Source organism: Haematobia irritans, chromosome 5 (genome assembly GCF_050003625.1).
Source record: "Haematobia irritans isolate KBUSLIRL chromosome 5, ASM5000362v1, whole genome shotgun sequence".
In the NCBI taxonomy this organism is placed as follows: Eukaryota; Metazoa; Arthropoda; class Insecta; order Diptera; family Muscidae; genus Haematobia; species Haematobia irritans.
Genome location: NC_134401.1, coordinates 12,457,330 through 12,483,377, shown reverse-complemented (window position 1 = coordinate 12,483,377; position 26,048 = coordinate 12,457,330). Strand labels below are relative to the sequence as shown.

The 26,048-nt window shown below is 27.6% G+C and overlaps 1 protein-coding gene and 1 long non-coding RNA gene across 10 annotated transcripts in view; both read right to left on the bottom strand.

Annotated features, from left to right (window-relative positions):
• The window catches only part of hts (adducin 1-like protein hts), an 81,874-nt gene that overhangs the window by 45,752 nt on the left and 10,074 nt on the right, over positions 1 to 26,048 (bottom strand). For all 9 annotated transcript variants that reach the window (XM_075309936.1, XM_075309935.1, XM_075309934.1 and 6 more), the window contains one exon: positions 14,530 to 14,621. The gene's annotated coding sequence lies outside the window, so the exon portion shown is untranslated. The remainder of the gene's footprint in view (positions 1 to 14,529; positions 14,622 to 26,048) is intronic.
• LOC142241170 (uncharacterized) lies at positions 7,129 to 7,898 on the bottom strand. Its single transcript, XR_012723512.1, has 3 exons — positions 7,683 to 7,898; positions 7,499 to 7,597; positions 7,129 to 7,424 (listed from the first exon to the last, which is right to left on the bottom strand). It is a non-coding gene; the product is annotated as an uncharacterized LOC142241170 (long non-coding RNA).

Here is a 26,048-nt window from a genome sequence, read left to right as displayed (position 1 = left end):
CTGGACGGATTAGTCTCATTACCTAAATTTCAGTACATGCCATAGAATGCCATACAAGTGCTAAATAAAGCAAAAACAATATCGAATGAAAGACACACACGAATGAACGAACACAGACAGCATGCAGTATGCCATTTGATATGGAAAACGTTTTTCTTCTTCTTCTCGTTTGGTTTTTATTTTAATTGGACATGAAAAACAAAATCTTATTTTAAGAGTCCAACATCACAAAATGTCCATATATATGTGTAAACAAATTGACAAGTGTTATGGTCTTACTAAAAATGTAATTATACCATAATTTAAAATGGAGCACAAAGTCAAAGGTTATTTACTTCAGAGGAGTTATTATAATGTGTATCATTAGATGTGCTCCAATTCTTTGATTTTGCATTTAATATACAAATTACTATGTTTTGAACTTGTCTCAAGAGGATGGCAAAATGAGTTTGTGCTGATTTTGAATTATTTTTTATTCTAAATTGACTTCAGCAGCAGGTTTACCAAAGCAATATTATGATGTATAGTGCAATTTATATCATGCTGGGCAGTTAAAGTTTACTTTTCTAACAATGCTAATTAAAGCCATAATCGTTGACAGATTTTGACATTATTATTATTATTCCATCTTAAGCTTCTCATTAACTGTTATTATGTACTTATGTTATTTCTGAAGTTAACATAAGTTAAGTGGATCTATTGAAATGTTATTATCATTGTGCTTAATATTCAATTTCTCTTACATTGAGAGATATTTATTTGCATTTTATTAAATGTTATTATGTACATATGTTATTTCTAATGTTAACATAAGTTAAGTGGATCTATCGAAATGTTATTATCATTGTTCTCGATATTCAAATGGTTATCTCAATGATAACTTGGTGCATCTCAATCTTACTCTCACATTGAGAATTATTATTTGCATTTTATTATATTCTCTTTTCAATGTCTAATATTCTCATCATAACATTATTTGTTTTTGGATTTTGATGTTTTGTTTGGCTCAAACAACGTTAACGTTAATTCAGAGCACATTGTCTAGAAGAAAAGCTACTGGAAACAAACTATGGAATTTGTTAGAAACACAGGGTTCGGAAATAAAAGAAGACTACGATATAAGGAAGAAGTGTGGCTTACGTGAGATGAGACAGGGCAAATTGAATCAATCTAACTTAGGAAATTGGAATCCACTTTAAAATTAAGGAGATTTATCACCTTATACTACGGTCCACACTAATCTAAAAAATCTACTTTTCTAACATTTGAAATATCCCATTTGAATTTCAATTCCAAAAAAGCGAGATTTCGACATAGTGTGAACCTACACTGAAAGAAGGATTCTCTTTTCTGAGGAACCAAATTTCAGGCAAGGAAAGTTTTCTTTTGACTCTAAAAATTCTTCTTTAAAAGAAAATAAAAAAGGTTAGGGACAAGTGTTGAATCATAAATTCGGTCTTAATTGCTCTAAAAGAAAATACTTTAAGAGGGAAATTTCGTTTGTCTAATGGAGATTTCGATTGGGGGAAAAAAAGTACATCATTCTCGAAATTGATTGCACACTGGACACTGTCATAGATTTTGGATCCTGTATCCCTCACAATATTATGAATAAACAATAACATTGAAATGGAATTATTTAATCTCTCACGGATTGTCTAGCCAATAACAAAAAACAACAGATCTTTTATGGATCTTAATAATGCCCTTAATTTTTAAGTTAATATTTACAAACAAATTAATTTTTCATTTCTTTCTGAATACAAAAAAAAAATCGTCTTCGTTCATTGAAGTGTCTACAAATTATTTGCTTGAATTAATTTTACAATGAACTTTTACTCCTCAAGACATGACACAATTAATCTCAAGTAAAGAATTTTATTATTTTTGCAATACTTTTTATTTGTATTACATTCAATATCATCATAATACACAATACACTTGAAGCATGAATGGATGAATGAATGAAAGAAAAAATATATGAAATCAAATAAATGTGAATGAGGAGGGAATTATTAACAACAAAAAAAAATTGCTCTGGAAGAAAGTGTGATATAAAAAAAAATTGTGACTACTAGAAGAAATACAATATATTTATGGAGGCATATGTAAGAAGGGAATACAAAACTGTGGTCGTCGTCACACATTTTCATTTTCTTCTTCCTCGGATACAATATGAATGAATAAATTACGCATACTTCACAAATGCATAACAGACATTCGTTGCCAGTGATGGCATAATTTTTTTCCATACTTCATTGGCTATTGTGAAAAATGTTTATATGGATAGAGAAAACAGACTACAATTGCTGCAAACATACAGACTTAAAAGATTACGTAAGATATAATAAAAAGAAACGTAACAATGTTTGTTAATCTTGTTAAATATACAACAACAGAGATCATCTTTCAGCCGTATGTATTCAGTATGTCAGTAAGGCAATTATATTGTAATTGCATTTTTGTGGTATAATTGAAGAAATTGAAATATTATTAGATACTTAAAAAAAACTTTAATAATTGTGTGTGTGTACCAAAAGTGATGATATTCTATCAGGACTAATGTGTTAGTTAATAGAATTTTTTTAGTGTGATTATCATTTCGTAGATTAGACTGTCTTATGATTATTTTTAAGCCAGCATAATCGTATATTCAATACTTGGTATTCAATTTAATAATACTATTTGCTCACAGTATGGGGTTAATTTGATTCTATTCCCACGGAAATTTTAATGTGCTTCACAAAGGTGGTTAAATTATCTACTTTACTATAACCTGAAATACTTATTATGAGAGTGTTAAAAATCAATTGACTTCCAAATTTTGCAAATATTGACTTCAGAAAAAAACCTCAAACTTTTTTCAACAAAGAGTTGAAAAAGTAATCAATTAAAAATGTAATTGATTCAACAAATTTTTTAATTGAAACAAAAATCAATCACAAAGTATTTATTTTTTTTATTGGATCAACTAATTTTTTAATTGACTTAAATTTATTTTTTTAATTGATACTATCATTTTTGTGATTGAAGACATTTCAATTAAAAAATTAATTAGATCAACTAATTTCGTGATTGAATCAGAAATATTTTTGTTGGTTTTCAAAACGTTAAAAAGCATATTTCAACTTTTTCATTTTATTAGAAAATAAAAATATCGAAAAAGTAGATTACAGATTTTGTCACAATACAATATCCCACCGAATGTACAACATTATGGGCATCAAATATTACACTACACAAAGAAAATTTCACTGAAATAAACCAACGAAAATTTTTCATTGATATAACCAAACAATTTCATTAAGGCAATGAAAATATTCATTAATGATGAAACGTTTCGTTGATTAACAGAAAATTTGTTATATCAATGCATTTATTTCATTGGCTCAATTTTAAAGACACATTTCATTAGTATAACTAAGTTTTTTCTACCAGTGTATTATCAACAAATCGCTATATTTTTATAGTATCTGCTAACATTGTGGACATTGCCAAATTGTGGAACCAAATCGTGTCTCTTATATCACCAATGATTAAATTCCAAAAATAATGAAAAAAGGTTTTCATCTGAAATTTTGTTGAAATAAATGCTTATGTAGTAAATAATTTTTCAAAATAAGCCCATCTAAAGCCCCTCTTAGATCACACAACAAAAGACGATCTTGCTGAATAGTGTTGCCATATTGACATTCTCCCATTCATTCAGTTAATGAGAAACTTAAATGATAACGAAGATATCTTTAAATTAAATTTATCAATCAATTTAACGTTACGTTATTTTATGTACATACATATGGATTTATTGAATTTAAAAATATATTAATTTATGTGTATTTATAAAAATCTGGTGGAGTAAAAAATGTATGCTTTCTTTTGTCTAGGAAAAAATATGACAAAATGTCTATAGAAAAAAATGTCTCATTCATTCTCTATTGTCTCCTTTTCTGTTTGGCGCCATTTTTATCTGAATCAACGGGTTAAGGGTTACCTTTTCATTTTAATGCTTAAACATAAAGCTCTTCTAAGTGTTGTCATTCAACCCCATTCGCATAAACCCCAAACCACCCACAATTATAGCACAACCTTTAGGCGCCATATCTATAAATCACAGTCTTCTTCGAGCATAGACGAGACGGCAACCATGACGCCGTCTGTCTGTCCTTATGTCTGCTACCGGTTAAAACAATTAATATTGCATGTACAATAACCAAGTGTCATTTTACTCTCATCTCATCAATAATTTAAACTCACTGAGAGCAAGAGGGTTGGTGGATCCGAATTGTCAACGACAAGTGTATCAGCAGTAGAAGTCGTGTGTGTGAGTGTTTGTTCTTTGAATTGCATTGAAAAGTGTGGAAAAAAATGTCAAGGGTTTGGCAACATGTCAACTATCCTTTTTAAATTCACTCAAGAGAGGTTTTCTAGTTACACCTTTATCAATGATAATGTCGGTTTTGACACATTCAATGCAATTTTTCAGAAAACAATCAATAAAATATACTTGGAAATATTAGATGGGGAGAAACTACAATGGCTGAAGAGAATAGTTAGTAATGATTGATTACTTAAAAGTTGAATTTGATAAAATGAAATAGCTGAGATAGTAGACAAATATTGAGCTATTTTAAAAATAATGATTATTAACTATTAGGGATTTAAACCACGGTTGCCAATCGAGCCAAAAACAATCTACAAAAATTTGGAGAAAATTCTATCAAAAAACTACCAAACAAAAAATCTATATTCTTCTTCTTTTATCTATATTCTTCTTCTTTTATTCCTATAGGATTTTTTTCTATGAGATATTTTTTCAAAATTTTATTTCTATAGACAATTTTGTCAAAATTTTAATTCTATAGAAAATTTTGTCAAAATTTTGTTTCTATGAGATATTTTGTCAAAATTTTATTTCAATAGAAAATTTTCTCAAAATTTTATTTCTATAGAAAATTTTGTCAAAATTTTATTTCTATAAGGAATTTTGTGAAAGTTTTATTTCTATAAGAAATTTTGTCAAAATTTTATTTCTATAAGAAATTTTCTCCAAATTTTATTTCTATAGAAAATTTTCTCCAAATTTTATTTCTATAGAAAATTTTGTCAAAATTTTATTTCCATAGGAAATGTTGTCCAAATTTTATTTCCATAGGAAATTTTGTCAAAATTTTATTTTCATAGGAAATTTTGTCAACATTTTATTTCTATAGAAAATTTTGTCAACATTTTATTTCTATAGGAAATCTTGTCAAAATTTTATTTCTATAGAGAATTTTGTCAAAATTTTAATTCTAGAGAAAATTTTGTCAAAATTTTATTTCCATAGGAATTTTTGTCCAAATTTTATTTTCATAGGAAATTTTGTCAAAATTTTATTTCCATAGGAATTTCGTCAAAATTTTATTTCCATAGGAATTTTCGTCCAAATTTTATATCAACAGAAAATTTTGTCAAAATTTTATTTCTATAGAAAATTTTGTCAAAATTTTATTTCTATAGAAAATTTTATCAAAATTTAATTTCTATAGAAAATGTTGTCAATATTTTATTTCTATAGACAATTTTGTCAAAATTTTATTTCTATAAGAAATCTTGTCAAAATTTTATTTCTATAAGAAATTTTCTCCAAATTTTATTTCTATAGAAAATTTTCTCCCAATTTTATTTCTATAGAAAATTTTGTCAAAATTTTATTTCCATAGGACATTTTGTCAAAATTTTATTTCCATAGGAATTTTTGTCCAGATTTTATTTTCATAGGAATTTTTCGTCCAAATTTAATATCAATAGAAAATTTTCTCAAAATTTTATTTCTATAGAAAATTTTGTCAAAATTTTATTTCTATAGAAAATTTTCTCCAAATTTTATTCCTATAGAAAATTTTCTCCAAATTTTATTTCTATAGAAAATTTTCTCCAAATTTTATTTCTATAGAAAAACTTTGGAGAGGAAAATTTTGCAAAATATTTCCGAACCAACAAAAAAAAAGGTTGGCCTTTACTTTTTTTGTTAGTTTCTGACAATATTCCACTTGACTTTATGGGACTACTCTAACCTAAATTTACCTTAAAGTTCGATGTACTTGGATATTGTAATAATACTATGACATACAAAACACGAAACTTATTTATATAAATATGTTTTGCAATTGAGTGATTGTTATTGATGCCATCATCTAAAAACTCGATCTCAATCCATATATTAGTTATGGAGGAGTTGTAGGGCTAATCCAAATCCTTTTAAAAATGTTTACTTTGTTTTTTAAGGTTATATGAAATATTTGTCTTCCTAATTCTCTCAAAAATAATATTATATGTGTTTTAAAGTTACATCATTACCATTAGATTGGACTGTATAATTTCTAGAATTGAATTACCCATTTTATGGCCAAAATGCCTAAATGCAATTTAGGGTAGTTTAGTGCAAGCAATTTCAAAGCATTGCATTATTATGTCGTCACCAGAACATTTATGCGATAAAATGTCCCACAACCCTTAAAGATTTCCCGATGATCTCATACTCTATGTAATTCACGCAAATTTCATCGCAGAATTGACATGCTAAAGGAAAAATATGACATCATTTGAGTTTATGTTACTTAGCTCAAGTATTGTTGTTCAATACTATTTACACCAACATTGATTTTTTGCAAGGACATAGCTGGAAATTTATGGGACTAAAATGAGGCCAGAAACAAAAGCTGTAACAGAATGGGTGTAGTATTCAAAGATATAAAAAGAAAGGGAGTAGTCACACCGAAAAAAAAGTTTACTATTTTTTATGAAAAATGAACTAACCCATAGTAAGAATGACCATGATTTGGCGCCAAAGATTTTTTTCATCTAGATAAGTTCATGATTTTCTTATAAATTAGTTCATGTATTACATCGTATTTTAGTTCATTATTACTATGCTGTGGGAAGAATATAGTTAAAATCATTCAAAATATTCCTGCTATCCGGAAAAATTAACAATTTTTTGGGAAACATGTATTAAGAAATTGGTTTGAAATAAACTGTTTGTCGGTATAATTTTCAAAAAAGTAGAGAAATTGAGGAATCAAAAGTACAAAAAGCCTGTATACAACTAAGAAATTTTTCGTACAAAACAAGTCAATTTTCTATAACCACCAGTATTTTATTTCAAAGAATTATTATTATATTACACAAAACTATGGCTTATGATATACAATAAAGGAAATATTTTTATTAGTACGTTGGACGCATTTACTTGTCTGTAGTTAGTAATTGCTTCTTCAAAAGAGTAATATTCTATGTTATTAGGACTAAACTAATTAATTTAAATGTCCATGTTTTCTATCCATATGAAAGATATATGTGGCATAAGTTGCTATATTCAATTGAATTGTCCAATTTCATCGATTTTGGCTAACTTTTGTTGGGCGGATTTGGCTTAGAGGCATCTGAAGTTATACAAAATATAAGAAAAATATTATTAATTAATTAATTCTATCGTTCATATTGATCTTTAACTTACGGTTTTCAAGAGTATTTCCTAGAGCCAATAAGGATATCAGCTTAATTAGTATTAAACAGTAAGAATATTCAAAAAATTACCATTACGAGACCTGTCTACCTGCAAGTGAAAAAAATAATTTTTAATAAATTGAAATTTTGGTTTTATTAAAAACGGACAAAATACCGTTTACAGAAAAACTTACCACATTGAAAAATCCATCCAGTAGGTACATTATTGGAATCATATCCATGGACAAATGGGACGTTATTGAAATTATTCTCAGAATATAATTGAAATAAAAAATATTATAAAATTAGACATAATTTCCACTTGTCAGTATAGCATTTAGTATTTAAGGTGGATATTAAGTTCGAGTTTAGCGGCTAAAATTGCAATTTCCATGATAAGTTTTCTTTAATAATCCATTATAAAAAATAATCTTTATAAAAAACTTGATTTGGGCTATTCTCCGTATAATTTTATACTTTGCTTAGTGATTTATTTTTAATTTTAGCGGCTAAACTCGAACTTAGTACTCACCTGTAGGAATTGCTGTAACATAAAAAATATAGATTCAAAAAAATTGTTGCTTCTCAACCTGTGATCCAGATGTAGAATAAATATAAATCATCTTATTACCACTCATGTTGTATATTTTTTATGTAAATCAATTTAAAATCCGCACTAATTTTAAACTAACATATTAACAGAAATATACAGTTCCTTAATCTGTTATTTGTTTTTTTTTATCAATAAAAAGCGTTTTTGATTCCTCTAACATCACATCATTCACTTCTCAGTTTCTAAAATGTTTCGAAATAAATGTATTTTCATTAATAAACACCAATACCGCACGTACAATTTTGCAAAATTAAATCCACGTGTGCATTTCATAAATGCATCAACATAACTGAATGCAACAATAAAACTGAAAGACACAAATAGTCATAAGGGATACATATCTGCCGTAAAGAAAAACAACTCCACACACACACGTTCCCTTTCTGATCTTGCTATTGCAAAAAAACAACTCTCACCACAAAAGATACCAACAACACACAAGGAACATTCCATTGTCTCTAGAATCAAAACAACCAACAACAGCATAAATGACGCAATAACAAACACAAACAATCATACGAGATATACACAAAATGTCTCTAAAAACTCCCTCGCATGATGCACTCACATTTTCCAGTAGCACGTTTATTGATTAGTAGGAATTCTATCTATAAGTTAAGGTAAAATATATACCAAATCTATGAGGAATCTATAAAAATTGTATACACCTGTCAAGGATTATATTAACTAATTTTTATTCTATTTTAACTAAAATTTTCAATGTGAGTAAAAACACTCCAACATATAATAAAAAGGGATATAATCTGTAGGTAGCCATCGTACGAATCGGTAATGTCGTTAAGTTAATTTTTACTACAAAAATTTTTTTCCATACAAAATTTTTTCTTAGTAAATTGTCCACATTTCGTAGTAAGATTTTTATATTGCCCATGTATTTTTATAATAGAATCAACGATGCATTAACTACTGTGTTGGAAATTTATTTAAGGAAAAATCCTTCCCATTTCGTAGTTAGTGAACTAAAAAACATTTACTGAATTTTTATAAGTTTTGCTTTAGCTAAGTTAATTTTCGTTGTGGTTACGAAAAATGAACTATATTACAGTAAATTTGTTGAACTATGTGGAAGTCAAAATGGTCCTTAAATTTACAAGACACTTTTTTTTCTGTGCAGACAATCATAAACCAACATCCAAATATTTTTTATAGCAACACTGGGTAACCAACAATAAAGCTTCGAACATTTACCAAAATAATACCATAAAAGAAAATTAACTTTCCCACCAGTTCCCTACCAGGCTTTGGTATTCACACAACAACTTGTTTGCCGCTGATAGAGAATTTTTTCCCTGTACCCTGATCCTTGATATACTATGAGGTTTTAACCAAATATTGTTGCTTTTTATCTATAAATCGCCTTTGCCACTGATTGTTGGCATGTTACACGAGTTTACAAACAATTATTTCACATATACAAGTCATGTATGAATTTGTTCATGATGTTTGTATATGATATTTATAAATATACTTTTTTTTTGCCTATGTATGCGTATTTGCATAATATAAAAGTCAATGAACTTTACACCCTCAGTGTATGAGTTTTCACAAAACACGAAAAAATCAACAATAAGCTATACAATGACATCAGCAAATCATTTGACACAGTGGTTCATCTAATATTGGCCAACACTCTGTTTTGCTCCCGTGGAAAATTAATATCTGGTATCGAATAATGACACTATACTGCAAACCTCTTTCTTATGGCATCTATAAAAAATCGGTGTGACCAGATAATTTTGAAGGGATTTATACCAAATTGCAAACCTGAAGCACTGTCATGAAGTTTGCGTTAAAGCCTTGCCGTTTGCCGAAAAATATCAATATATTTGTTTGATAAGTTTATTATTAAAAAAAAAAACTACAAAAGTTTTAGAAAAATGTTAATAGAACATTAGAGTATAAAGTGTGTGTGAATGTGAATATTTATTGGGAGAAAATGTAATTTTCTCTCATGGCTCTCTACAATTCTTCACTCTTTTGATTGTACAAACTCAAAATCGCCAAGTGATAGTCCCTATAACCACGAATGCTTAAAGCAATATCACAGAAAAAAATTTCACGAAAATTTTTCCAATTAAAATTTGAATTCAGTTTTAAAAAATATTCAATTAAAAATTTAATTGAATCAACAAATTTTTTAATCGAAACAAAAATCAATCACGAAAATTAATAGTATCAATTATTTTTTAATTTTTTAATTGACCTTCAATTAATTTTTTAATTGATAGTATCATTTCTGTGATTGGAGACATTTCAATTAAAAATTAATTGGATCAATTAATTTCGTGATTGAATCAGAAAAAAATTTTTTTGTGTGATTAGAATGGATCTCGATCTTAAGGAGAAATATTTGAAAGCATGTTGATTGCAAATAATAATTTCCTGGTGCGATTTTAATATATATTTTTTGGAGAAAAAATAAATTAATCTTGTCCATCTTGCGATTTACGGCCAACACAGAAAAAAAGAGTTTAAAACATACTCAATTAAAAATGTAATTGATTCAACAAATCTTTTAATTGAAACAAAAATCAATTACAAAAATTAATAGTATCAATTAATTTTTTTTATTGGATCAACTAATTTTTTAATTGACTTTTAATTTAATTTTTTAATTGATACTATCATTTTTGTGATTGAAAACATTTCAATTAAAAAATTAATTGGATCAACTAATTTCGTGATTGAATCAGAAATAAGTTTTTTTGGTGTGAAGGTATTAGAACACAAAAGAATTTTCCAAGCAGTCGATAGGTATGGTCGATTTATGTCACACCTTTCAAGTTTCCCATAACAAAATTCACTTTAAGGTTTCGCCAACCGACATTCGCTATGGTTGTGTTTACACAGTAGTTGCAATTCCTTCAGCTAACCTCCCAAAAAAAAATCCCCAACAGCTAACCTCCCAAAATGACAATATGTTGCTCTCTTTTTACCACTGTAGCAACACACACAATAACAAAATCAAAGAAAATAACAAAGAGGCTCGTCTACTGAAAATGGCCTATAGGCGACGGCATTATTACTGTTGAACGGTATATACAACCACCCACCCTAATCCGGTATCTTTAAAGCACACACACACACACTGTTAAATCCCCCCTTTTTCGAAATATCCCCCCATAAAGGCGTATCCTGGTATTTTGTCACGAAGAGTCAACACTATAGGAAGAGAATACTTCTTTTTCAACAGATGACGTCAGTTTTTTTTTTTGTAATTTCCTTGTTTTGTCTTTGTGGTGGGGTTGTTGTTTTAGTTAAGTGTGGTAAAAACGGCCGGCAAATTCGTGACTAAATTATGAATGTAGTTTTTGTTTTAGATCATATGGTAAAATTAGTACTTTTTACCCCAAGAATTGCATATTATCACACACCTGTCATATAGTGGGGGAGGAACGCAACGAAAACTATTATGGTTTAGTACGTTTGGTTTGTGTAAGACCTTTAAGTAGGTAGTTTGTTGCATGAGAAGTGACAGTCCCGCCTAGCCTCCAACACAAGTCAAGATTCATTTGCGTGTGGTTTATTGGTTTTTCCTTCTCATGCTACCATTGAAAAGGAAGCATTTTATGATTTTTTGGTAGTAATCCTGTGTTTTCGTAACCAAATATAATTTTGTTACCAAGGAAACCAAAAACATCGCAGTGAATAGAGGACACACCCAAAAAACTAGTAATCAACAACTTATTCGGCACAAAAGTGGACATTTGAAAATATATTTACTTTGTAAAACGCATATATTTTTAAATGGATGTTATTATTAATCCGAAAATTAAATCAAACGTATTTTGTAATCGTAGAACCATGTTTTGTAAAAATATTATTTGAATTGATCGTTCATGCATAAGCTTTAAAATTATATTTAATTTGCAATACTAGTTTACAATAAACCATTCCATTGGCTACGCGCTAAAAAAAGAATACTCAACAACAAGTCAAATATTTAAGGTTGAAGATCAACAAAAAATAAAACTGAATATCAGCAAAACAAAAAAAAAAGATGCGTGTAACCTGCTACACAAACAAATTAACTCATCTGTGACGTTAGACGAGAAGAAAATGAACTTTAATTGAATTAAAGAAGACATGGAAGAATAAAAAACTATAGTATAGTTTGCTTCAATTTCAGGCCATAGCTACAGAATTTTAACATGAATCTTTATCACCATCCTGCCGCTAGTTCCTCTTAAGATACAAATTTCAATTAAAATGTACTTGAGTGATATAAATATTAAATAAGAGATACAAATATTTGATCAACATAATATAGAGATGGAGAAGATATATCAAATCGTAGTTTTAGCTGCGACCACACCTTATGTGTGATATTCACAATGTGTCATAATTCTGAGTCAATTTGCACAAAAATAAATTAAGTTAATGACGAAATTTTTAGAATTATATTTAGTCGGGAATTGACGAATTTTTATAAATTTATTTTTAAAATGAACTATGTTAATTTGTAGCAAATATTCCTATGGAAAAATTTTATTCAGCAAAATGCAATAAGATTTGGTGGATAATATAGGTAATGATACAAATATTAAAGCTACTGTCTGGCAATATTATAAGAAAACTTTCTACATAGATCGATCTGTAGATATATGGCATGCATTTTGTACATTTATAGTTTTTTTTTTATTCAATCACGAAATGGTCATAATTAATTTTCAAATGAAATAAATATAATGATCCAATTAAATAATGTATCGATTAAATAGTTATTTTAATCAATTAATTAAGAACCAATTAGCTCGCATTTAAAAATTGTAATTAATGTAAAGTAATCGATTTGGACGAAAAGCCAGCATGCGTTGATATCAGGCTAACATAAAAATGATTCAATTAATATTTAACTTGAAAAAATATTGCTGTTATTATTTTCTGTCTTTTTCAGCATGCAACTATGGTCACATAATTTTCGAAGTTTAACAAAAAAGTCGAAATTTGAATTCTAATGAAAAAATTATGTAGTTCTTTGATGTGCGTGAAGATAAATTCAAAATTTAGTTAGCACGGACACAAACCACTTTTTAGCAGAACTCTGTTAATTAGTTAACAGAGCTTCTTAAAGGTTCCAACAGAGCACTGTAGAACGTTAACAGAGGTACTAATATTAAATGGTATTCCTGACCAATCTAATTAGATCTAAAATGTAACCACCCACTTTTGTCATTGCCACTCACAACATATGTCTCATTAATTTTGGAGAGGATGGGACTCCAGTGGTCGACAAAATTTTCTAAAATTTTGTCAAAATTTTCTATAGAAATAAAATTTTGACAAAATTTTCTATAAAAATTAAATTTTACCAAAATTTTCTATGGAAATAAAATTTTGCCAAAATTTTCTATAAACATAAAATTTTGCCAAAATTTTCTATAGAAATAAAATTTTGACACAATTTTCTATAGAAATAAAATTTTGACAAAATAAAATTTTGACAAAATTTTCTACAGAAATAAAATTTTGAAAAAATTTTCTAAAGGAATAAAATTTTGCCGAAATTTTCTATAGAAATAAAATTTTGACACAATTTTCTATAGAAATAAAATTTTGACAAAATTTTCAACAGAAATAAAATTTTGACAAAATTTTCTAAAGGAATAAAATTTTGACAAAATTTTCTAAAGAAATAAAATTTTGACAAAATTTTCTATAGAAATAAAATTTTGATAAAATTTTCTAAAGGAATAAAATTTTCTATAGAAATAAAATTTTGACAAAATTTTCTATAGAAATAAAATTTTGACAAAATTTTCTATAGAAATAAAATTTTGACAAAATTCTCTATAGAAATAAAATTTTGACAAAATTTTCTATAAAAATAAAATTTTGCCAAAATAAATAAATAAAAAAGAAATAAAAAATTTGATGCAAAGCTTCATATTAAGATTTTTACATTTGGTAGAGTTTTTGTAATATTTTCTTCAAATTTCTCATTGGTTAGGGCAGAATATCTCTCTTAACTCTTTACAGTATACTGTTAGCACTTTTATGAAGCTCTGTTAACTAATTAACAGAGCTCTGTTTAAAAAAGTAGTTATGCTAACAAAATTCGAATTTTTTCTTCACATGCATAGTTCTTTTTATGTCGTATTGAAAGTTGCAAAATCACAAAAGTCGAACAATTGACATTTCCAAATTTTGAAAATGTCGAATGTTTTATTCTCGTTAGAATCCCTAAATTGCAATAAAATCTTTATTTAATATAAACCAACAAATTCCCCAATATCGCAATAATAATCGATCATAATCTTAAGTAAATAAAACTAGTACTTGCCCTCATTTTACAAATGAGACAAATGCATTTTTTTATCAAAAAATAAGCAATTTGAAGTGTACTCTTTGTTGAAAGATTTGATAAAAAGCAGTAATTATAGAAAAGTTTTATAAACAATAATTACCTTAAATTTAGCAATGAGAATGAGTTTTTAACATGTATTCTTTTCCTTAGAATACAATACTGTAGAAGTGGTAATAAACTAATTGATGAATGCTGAAAAGAAATAAAAACAAAAACAGTGTTTCATAAAATATTTTTTGTATAAAGTATAAGTAAATTATATGTATTGAAAAATTGATACGAAATTGTATATATGTGTTAATAAAAGGCCGATGTCCTTTCTGTTGACATTTTACTTTGTTAGTTATAATTCTGCATTTCCTATCAAAAAAAAAAAATCAGACAGATGGTTGGAATACGATAATGGTATTTTTTTTTATTTTTGGACGAAATGGTCACGAAGAATTAAATATGAAAAATCGATCCTGGTCGTTTGGTAACACAGGTGGGAATATATGGGAGATAAAGTCGATAGTGCTTTAATGTTTATTATAGTTTTTAGAATTGTAATAAATAATAAATAAATAAAATAAATATGGCAGATATCATTAAAAAACGCAACCAACTCAAGGGGAAAAAAGAACTACCACGAAATGTATAGCGGCCCAACTCTACTTGGAAAATTTAAACTTCAACTTTTTATTAGGCCGAAGACTTTTCAATTGATCTTTTGCTTTGTTAGTGGCAATTCTGTACTTTATATAAAAAACATAATCTAGGCTTCTTTGAAAAATGCTATATTACATTTTTAACAAACTCGAATATCATGGAAGAAAAATTTTGACTACAGTTTATTTTATTTATTTATTTTTTGTAAAACCAGCAAAATCCTCTAAATTTATTTATTAGGAGAAATTGTGGTCCATAAATACCACACAATATAATAATAAATTGTACAAAACAAACACAATTGTATAAATCATCTATTGTTATGTTTTTAAAAGCATACCCCAAAACAATAAATGTTCCTATGAAAAAAAAAAACAATAGTACCAAGTTACTGTAAAACTAGTTTTTATGTGTAACACAAAAATTTTGTAACAAATGTCTTTATCATTAGCCAATATCTTTGATTAATACATTGATTTTAAAAAAAAAAAATCATTATAATAAAAGCCAAGAAAAGAAGACACCTGCTGGTCCCCGCTTTTAATACAAACAAATTAATTTACCAAAAATATTTCTATCGATTGCGTTAAAATCCTACAGTAAGGGAATTATTATTGCAACAAAATAGGGTTTTTAATCAACCATTCTCTTTATTAACACACACTTTTTCGTTATATTTTCTAATGATTCAACAGACTTGTTTGGTATAACTGCTATCCAATATTTATGAGTGTCACCTCAAATGTTTTCATATTTAAATTTTAACTGAAAATGTTATTAACATTTGAACTTCAAATACAAATCTCAAGAGGCTAATTTTATAAAATAAACAAAATTGACCTTTAAATACCATTAAGTTAAAGAACTAGGAAAAAAACAGAAACACAAGAAAGTCCAAAAACAAAATCCAAGAAAACAGAGTTCATCCCAAAATAGAAAAAGTTTTATGTGAATAATGGGAGGCAAACAAAATTAATTTATTTGTTAATACTTAAGTTTTAGATGCAGTGCCCTGTTATTCTGTTTCTGTAGTACCAGACAAATTGCAGCGTGATTTATTGCTACTTTACTACATTTTGACATAAAACGTAAAATATTGGAGAAAAATTAAGGTAACAAATATATTCGTTTGAACAAAACGTGATGTTTTGAAAAAAAATATACATTTTATTCATTAGAAAATATTATACAGATATTTAACGGCTAAAGCGTTTACTTTACTTCACGAATGTACACAGAAAAAATATATAAACTGTGGATAAAAAAATGAAAAAATGAGTTCATTTTTTAATTTTTTTTACCTCGTTCGGATATAAAAATTTGCAATTTTTGAGGATTTTCGTCGAAATTTTAATTTTTTTGTGGGTGGTCATGAATTAAGGTCCTTTTGGCTCTAGGACGCATATTTAAAGAGTTATAGCCAAAACAAGTTTTTCATATAAAAATTTGAATTTCTCTCAGGATTTTCATCGAAATATTGATTTTTTGGGGGTGGTCATGAATTAAGGTCCTTTTGGCCCCATTCATGACCACCCATACAAATTTTGAGGATTTTCATCAACATTTTGATTTTTTGGTGTTGCCACGAATTAAAGTCCTTTTGACTCTACACGCAAAGAACAAATACGTTTGGAAAACGTGTACCGAAAACGTTTTTTTTTGTTAGACTTTTTTGAATTGCTTCGAAAAGTATACACTGTTATCACCAAAAAAAATCGTTTGTTACAAAATTTGTATTTTTTCAATAAAATGAACCAACAACACAGTTCATTTCGTTTATATCAAACACTGTTCTTTTCTAAATTTAGGTCTTTAATAAGACACATTTTACAGTTCATAGTAAAAATTTAATATAGTAGAATGTAATGTTGAATCTTACGACCATATCTGGAATATATGTTAAAATAAAAAAAAAAACTTTGGTCGAAGCAGGGATCGAACCCACGACCCTTGTTGGCATGCAAGTCGGACGTAGCAACCACTGCTCCAAGGTGCCCAACTAAATGTATTTTTCTGTTAAATAAACTTTATTTAATCGGCTCGTGGCGCCGCAAGCTATGCTATATAAATATAACTTATATGGGTAATTGTCTATTGATGACAATAACGGCTACATGGCTCAGTGGATAGTGTATTGGCTTACAAATTGCATGGTCCGCGGTTCGATTCTCGGTCCAGGCGAAAGTTAAAAAAAATTTTAAAAATTTATAAAAAAGGTGCTAAGAACTAAAAAAATTCGTGGAAGTGAGAAAGATGTGAGGGAAAATGCTATTAGCCAGAATTTTTTTTTTTTTTTTTTTTGAGTTAGTCTTTATGAAATTGTTTTTACATACTGGAAAAGAATAAACGTTTATCACAAAAAGTATATACTTTTTTTCCAAATACACTTCCTTTCAACGAAAAGCAAAAGAGAAACGAACTTTGTTTGTCTAAAATTTCGTTTGGGAGGAAAGAGTTATTTTTTTGCGTGTAGGACGAATATTTAAAGAGTTATGGCCAAAATAAGGTTTTCATATAAAGATTTCTTTTTTTTTCAGGATTTTTCATCGAATTTTTAATTTTTAATTTAAGGGGGTGGACACGCATTAAGGATACACTCATAGAAAAGTCGGCTAAAAACAGCATTCGTCAGGGTCTAACGAACAAATTGTAAAATTTTTAGGTTATACATTTTTCCCCAAGGCAAAACCAGAACCAAACGTAGTTTTTTGTATATTTTTCCACACCTACTTTAAGCTCCTAAATACGATCAGAAAATATTTTGTTTGCTGTTATGCCTCAATTTAAGGAGTTATGGCCAAAATAAGGTTTTGTTTCAGCCAAACTAAAGCATGTTTTAGTGTAATCAAGCTTAAAAATAGAAGGCATTGTTTGCCATTTCAGCAAACAGTGACTACTTTCCCTATTGACATTTGAAATCTTGCTTTTGTATGGAAAGTTAGATTTGGAGCATAAAGTGAACGAGTAGTATTATTAAAATTTAATTCTTAAAAAAAAATCTTTTGTTTTCATAAAAATATCTATAATTTTTTTTTTTTTAATTTCTTTCTAAAAAAATCTGATATTGACACATTTTCTAAGCCACCTTCGATTTTTGTTTCAATTAATCACAATTAATTTGTATATCCGTATATTTATGTATGTGATTATTGGACATATTAGATACTATATGATGGTGTCACTTAACTTAACCATAGCGCCATATCTATTGTGGTTGAGTGTGGCTGATTTATCAGCCTTTGTATGGCGGTTACACATTTTTCGTACGTGTTTATCCCGCCGAAATTCCCCAAACCCTACTCACCGATGTCTTAGAAGATCCACAAACAAGTTGAGATGTTGTATTAGAGCTCTAGCTAGGGTATGCAACGAGTGTTGCAGGTTTTTTTCTTAACACTTCGTAAATAAATTGACAAGTGAAATTGACATAGAAATAAACTAAACATAAAGTAAAGATGAATGCTATGGTACGTATACATGTGTGTGCTCATAAAATGAACGGAAAACGGCAAAGTCTTGTCATTTCAAACCCCTCTTAAGAGGTAGAACCAGCCAATTGCAGTTAAAAAATATCAGGTTTATTACTTAAACCAAATGCAACGACACCATCAACCTGAAACGAATGAGTATAAGCAGTTCTACAACGGAAATTTGTAATTAGGCTAAATTATGTCGCCGCCATAGTTTACTATACGATCGTAGCCTATATCCAAGCACTCCCAAAAAATAAACGAGGACAGGGTTGCCGTATTTATAGAATGACTTCAAGAAAAAATGTTGTTAATTTAAAGTGGGTACTATTTTCGGCTTTCGAGTTGAAAATTACTTTAATTTCGCGGTTACTTTACCTGAAATAAACAAAACCATAAATGAAAACAAACATTTTCCTGTAAAGTCTTGCCGAAATCTAGAATAATTCTTGTATGTAATTTCCATAAGAAATTTGCATATAAAACCCAAAATTAAATTGGGTATAGGCAGGTTTGTGAAGATTGGTATCTGGTATTTTCTTTTCCATTAACGTAATAGTATCAATTCCCTTAATCTTCTTGTCCAATAAGCTCTAATAAATATTGTAATACTGAATATATGAATCTATTTATCATTATTCCAAACATTCAATATCTCACCCCTATTTTGACAAAATTTTCTATAGAAATAAAATTTTGACAAAATTTTCTATAGAAATAAAATTTTGACAAAATTTTCTATAGAAATAAAATTTTGACAAAATTTTCGATAGAAATAAAATTTTGACAAAATTTTCGATAGAAATAAAATTTTGACAAAATTTTCTATAGAAATAAAATTTTGACAACATTTTCAATAGAAATAAAATTTTGACAACATTTTCTATAGAAATAAAATTTTTACAAAATTTTCTATAGAAGTAAAATTTTGACAACATTTTCAATAAAAATAAAAATTTGACAAAATTTTCTATAGAAACAAAAATTTTGACAACTTCTATAGAAATAAAATTTTGACATTTTCTATAGAAATAAAAATTTGACAAAATTTTATATTCAAATAAAATTTTGACAAAATTTTTCTATAGAAATAAAAATTTTGCAAAATTTTCTATAGAAATAAAATTTTGACAAAATTTTCTGTAGAAATAATATTTTAACAACGTTTTCTATAGAAATAAAATTTTGACAAAATTTTCAATATAAATAAAATTTTGACAAATTTTTCTATAGAAATAAAATTTTGACAAAATTTTCTATAGAAATAAAATTTTGACAAAATTTTCTATAGAAGTAAAATTTTAACAAAATTTTCTATAGAAGTAAAATTTTGACAACATTTTCTATAAAAGTAAAATTTTGACAACATTTTCTATAGAAATAAAATTTTGACAACATTTTCTATAGAAATAAAATTTTGACAAAATTTTATATACAAATAAAATTTTGACATTTTCTATAGAAATAAAATTTCGACAAAATTTTCTATAGAAATAAAATTTCGACAAAATTTTCTATAGAAATAAAATTTTAACAAAATTTTCTATAGAAATAAAATTTTTACAAAATTTTCTATAGAAATAAAGGTTTGACAAAATTTTCTATAGAAATAAAATTTTACAATATAAATTTTTTTTGTTAGATAGTTTTTTGGTAAAATTGTATCTAAATTTTGGTGGATTATTTTGGGCTCGAGTGGCAACCGTGGTTTCATTCCCGAGAATACTCTAAAAACGTTCAATAACATTAATGTACACAATCAAGACTGAAAACCCTTCGAAAACAATACTTAGTTCTGGCAACCTTGCTTGACACTTTTTTTCTCGCCCCACCTATCTTATATGTTTATGTCAATGACAACTTCCTTCCGTCTCTTGACTTTCTCGTTATGTCAAATTAATAAGGCACGAAACTCATTCAAGTGGTTGGGATTGAAAAACAATTTGCGCCTCATTTATACTGTGAGCATGGAATGGATCTTCCGATATCATTGTCTATGGTTCTAAATAAAAGCGGAAAATATAAACACCCAAATGTATAAAACTAATGGGACACGTGAAGATACAAAAACCAGCAAACGACAACAGGCAAAGAAAACTAAACAAAATAAAAAAATTAAAAAAATTCTATAAATAATCACCTCTAATTGTGAGTGACTCAAAAATGAAGAAGAAAACAGATCTCAAAGAAAGTGAACTTTTGTTGATGAACGAACGAACATGACAGCAATGAAGACTCTTTTTGTTGTTATTGTTGTAGTAGCAGCTTGGAGAGGCCGACTCTTTTCGTAAATTCTTGTGTTGTTTATATACTATCTCAGATAGGAGAAACTGAAAGAAAGCGGCAACAAATTTTTCTTAGATTTAGGCGACACGCGACTTTTCATTTGCGCCAAGTTTGTCTTCTATTCAAATTGTTGTCGTTATTATGTCGACCCCAATATTCTCACACTCTTGCAGTGTATTTGTTGCATCCTCAAACACGTACCATATACCCACCATAGAGTAGGAATTAAAACCAATTGCATTATTTTTATGGGGGAATGGTAGATAAGTAGAAAAAAAACAAAAACATTGTGTGATGCTGAGAGAATGGGAGGCACACATTCGAGGTCATAAATTACTACAAAATTGATAAATTGGCTTTGAATGATATTTTTAGATATTCTAACATAAGATAGGGAAAACATAAAATATGCCTAAAATATAGAAGTGTCACAAAGGGAAAGATCAAGGTGTTTTTATAGATCTAGAATTAGCTCGTGCTTGAATTTATTTATCAAACAGCTGTGAAAATTTCGAAACCTTCGAATCGGTCACAACAATTATTTTGAATAGAAATTTTATTGAATAGATTTAAAACAAGACAAATTTTGCACCATATTTTCATTTCTATATATATATATATTAAAAACATATTTTTAAATAAAAAAATATTTTTGAAACGTAATCAATTAAAAAATTATTTGATAAAATAACTTTTTAATCAAATGGAAAATAAAGTCCGTTAAGAATATAACAATATAATGATCATTTTCATTAAATAAATAAATATTTCTAAATAAAAATAAAAGTGTCGGAAAAAATCAATTTAATAAAGTATATTTTTTATTTCTTAATCATTTTTTGGTTTTCGTGATTGAAACAATTTCAATTAAAATGTTAATTAGATCTATTAAATTCGCGATTGAATAAAAAAAATGTTTTTCAGTGTAGTCAAAATTTTAACTAGCAGTTATTTTTCTTAAATATTATATTGAGGAAAAAAATCCTTCATTATTTACAAATCACTACCAAACTTCTAAGACGATGATTGGAAGAAACTTCTTTCGAATGTGGCAAAATTGCCAACAAAGTTTAGATCCAAAATCTTTAAGACTTTCAAGACAGTTTCCAAGTCTTTGTGAAATTTCTAAACTCCTTACTATGAAAGTGTGCCTTGAATGTGGCCCATTTGCAGATGATGGTTCATCACACTCTACATCTTATTTACCCATACAAAAGGTAGAGATTATAATTAATTGTTTTCCTATTGAAACGGATGAACGAGTACGCCAAGACATCCAGCTAATCCAGATGCATCGCATTGGCCAAGACATAAAATATGGATGAAGAGAATACGACATTCTCCGTATAATATAAAAAATTGTTGTTTTTGTTTTCTTATAATAATATTTTTTTCAGTCAATCATGCTTAGTAGTTTCCTAACATTCTGTTTTCCTTTATTGAGTTAATGAACCGAGAAAACGGTTGGTAGTCATGGTAAAAATCATCGAGGCCCATCATTGGTTTAGAATGGTAAAACAACAAGACGAAACACCATATATATGAATGCAAGTAAGTAAGTGGGATTTGGGTCTAGCCATGGTCTAAAGAATAATTGTATACATGGTTATTGTTAGTGCTTTTTTTATGCCCACATTTTACCTGTGGTATATAACTGACGCACACACATACATTCCTCATCATGGTATTTTCTTCTTAATGTTTGATAACATTTTACAAAGCCTACAACAACATCATGAACTGAGATAGATGAGAGTACTCAGATGAAAGAGAATTTTCACTACGTTTACTTGTGTGATGGCAGAGAGTATGTGTTTCGATTTAATGCTGCAGCATCTTCAAACTGTACCATTTCATGTGGCTTTACTTGATTTACGTGTTCTAAAATAACATTTTTATTCAGTGTTGCTGCACCTTGTTTTTTTTTTTTTGTATTAGCTTTTGAATGCCTCTTCATCATATTATGTTACTTTGAAAACAACAAATGTCATTAAATAAGAAAATTACTTTTTTCTGTTATGTTTAACCTTTTAGTAGTTTAGGGGGTTTGGTATAAATATTCTTAGTCGATAACTCGAGTTTTCCAAGATTATTTTTTATTTAATCTTGGAAAAGTCGAAGTCGAATCGATAGATCCTTTGGATGTGTATGGTCTCCTTATCTTTTAAATATGAAAATATTTTCCCCATTATTCAGTATCTTTTCTTTCTAAATCAATATAGCCTTTATTATACCTGCTCTTAAGTTTTCTACACAATTTTTATATGTTCTTTATCGCAGACACTTGTTAATTTGAACGATATTTATGAACATTGTGTACAATGCATTAGAGAATATTTTTGAGAAATGAAAATAAATAAATAAATAAAAAAAATTACAGTGGATCTTTTGAAAACCGGACACCTCTCAACAGTTGACAATTCTAGTGAGACGATTTAAGACATAAAAATTATTATTATAGTATTAAGATATGAAAATTAACTTCCCGTAATTGAACACCTATCAAATGTAAACAAACTTTTGGGCGACCGTGGGTGTCACTTCTGAGAGGTTATACTGTATTCAATTTCTTCTACGCACTTGTCGTTGCAAATGATTTTTTCAATGTTTCTGCACAGTTATGTCGCATTTTCATATAAATTTCGCGAGAAGTATGAAAAAGTCTAGTTGATTAAAAAATTAATTTATTTCTTCGAAACATATAATTAATTTTAATTACTTAAATCACAAAATTTAATTGATTAATTAAAAGAATAATTGAGTTGTGTAATAAACTCAATTATTCTTTTAATTAAGCCAATCAATTATTTAATAGACTTCACACGTTTGTATATATATATATATATATATATATATATATATATATATATATATATATATATATATATATATATATATATATATATATATATATATATATATATATATATATATATATATATATATATATATATATATATATATATATATATATATATATATATATATATATATATATATATATATATATATATATATATATATATATATATATATATATATATATATATATATATATATATATATATATATATATATATATATATATATATATATATATATATATATATATATATATATATATATATATATATATATATATATATTTTTTTTTTTTTTTTTTTTTTTTTTTTTGATTGAGCAAAATATTTTTTATTCTATGAAAATGTTCTTGGGATAAATAATATTTTAATGGTTAGCACGCCCGTCTTGCACATACGGGGTCGTGGATTCTACCCCAGTTTCGACTGAAAATCAACAGCGGTGGATTATCCCCTGTAAGTAATGTTGGTGATATTTCTGAGTGAATAGTCTAAGTGAGCCTAAAATATCGGGCCTAACATAACTTTTTATGTGGACATATTTGTTTTTTTTTCTGCCTATATACATACATCTAAATAATGGACCGATATGGATAAATGTTGCGTGGTTGTTAGAGCGTACCAACGATACGTACCAGATATAGAAAGGATCGACTTAAAGCCTTCAAGATGTTAGCTTAGGTTAGTTTAGGTGGCAGCCCGATGTATCAGGCTCACTTAGACTATTAAGTCCATTGTGATACCACATTGGTGATGTAGATGTTCAATAACTGCAATCTGCGTTCAATTTATATGGGAGCCAATTTTATCGCACATAAATTCATATTGGTCGTCTTCAAGAAGCTCCATAAGACAAATCTGGATATTGGTAGTAGTTATTAGATGGTGCACAGAAAAATAATCACGAAAATTTTTCCACTTAAAATCTTAATGGAGTTAAAAAAAAATCAATTTAAAACTTACTTAATTCAACCAATTTTTTAATTGAAACAATCACAAAAATTAATAGTAACAATAATTTTTTTAATTGGATCAATTAATTTTTTTATTGATACTATCATTTCTGTGATTGAAGAAATTTCAATTAAAAATTAATTGGATCAATTAATTTCGTGATTGAAGACAAAAAATATTTGTTTGTGTGTGAGTATATTAAAGTCATATACCAAATTTCGGATATATATTTTCGGAATAAGAAAAAATCCTTCATTCAGTATGCTCAAGAACTGAATATCACTTTATCGATTGACTGAAATAGAAACAAACAACCAAAATCAACCTGTTATTGAATTCTTGTCGTTCTATAAAGCTCGTTCGATATAAAAACAGGGGCTATCCGCTATATATTTATGCACTTTTAATAGTTGTTTACCTAATGAAATAGTAAAGATTCCAGCTGATATCTTTTTTCCTCCGATAGGTAGCGTGATTTAAAAAAGACGAAGGGCAGCACATTTATTACTTCTCACATCAATATATTCATGGGGATGTAAAAATTGTGCTGACATTGAAAATTGGAGTTCCTATAAGTACGAATTGTGTTTGAACATTAAAGTTCTGATGATAAGTACAAATTTTATGTACTCCTCGTTTTTTCAATATTATGCAATCGAAACAAAATTCATTGATTCATATCAATAGAATCATATAAAAATGTATGTATGTGCGATAAAAATATTTTGTTTCCAAACATTCTGAGTGAATTGTGTTTTACTTTTTTATGCAAGAGAAGTATTTACTTTTTCGCTTATCGTTTTCATCCTATCATTAGCACACGCAAACAAATATACATACATTGATAGATACACACATACATAGTCCATCTTTTATTCATACCACAGAGAGGAAACTAAACAAATAATTTTGTATAAGTATCTATATATGAATTCTCCATGATTTCCAGCCATGTTGATATTTTTGATGGAATCGCCACCGTCAATCGTATAGTATATGACGTCATTCTTTTATATTTAGGTAAGTATTTTTTAGTATCTTCCCTCCATGCTATTCCCATTTAAATTTAGCACATACACTTAGACACCCCAAAATATATTCACACACTAGTCGTGTATGTAAATTTTATACAAATGTTGATCTACTCAGCCGCTGCTGCTTGGAACGTGTGAAGGCTTTCATTTTTGTTTTTTAATTTAATGCACAACACCATCATTGTGAAAATAATAGTTGTGGGCATGTATATGTGAATTTGCCACTAGTAAAAACCGGAAGGAAAGTCTTATGTCAAGCTGTATGGATTTGCACTGTTCCAGGGAGAGGAGAAGATGGTCAGATGCATTATTGCATGCTGAATAAATTAATGTGTTTTTGTCGGTCAGATTTTATTGAAACGAATC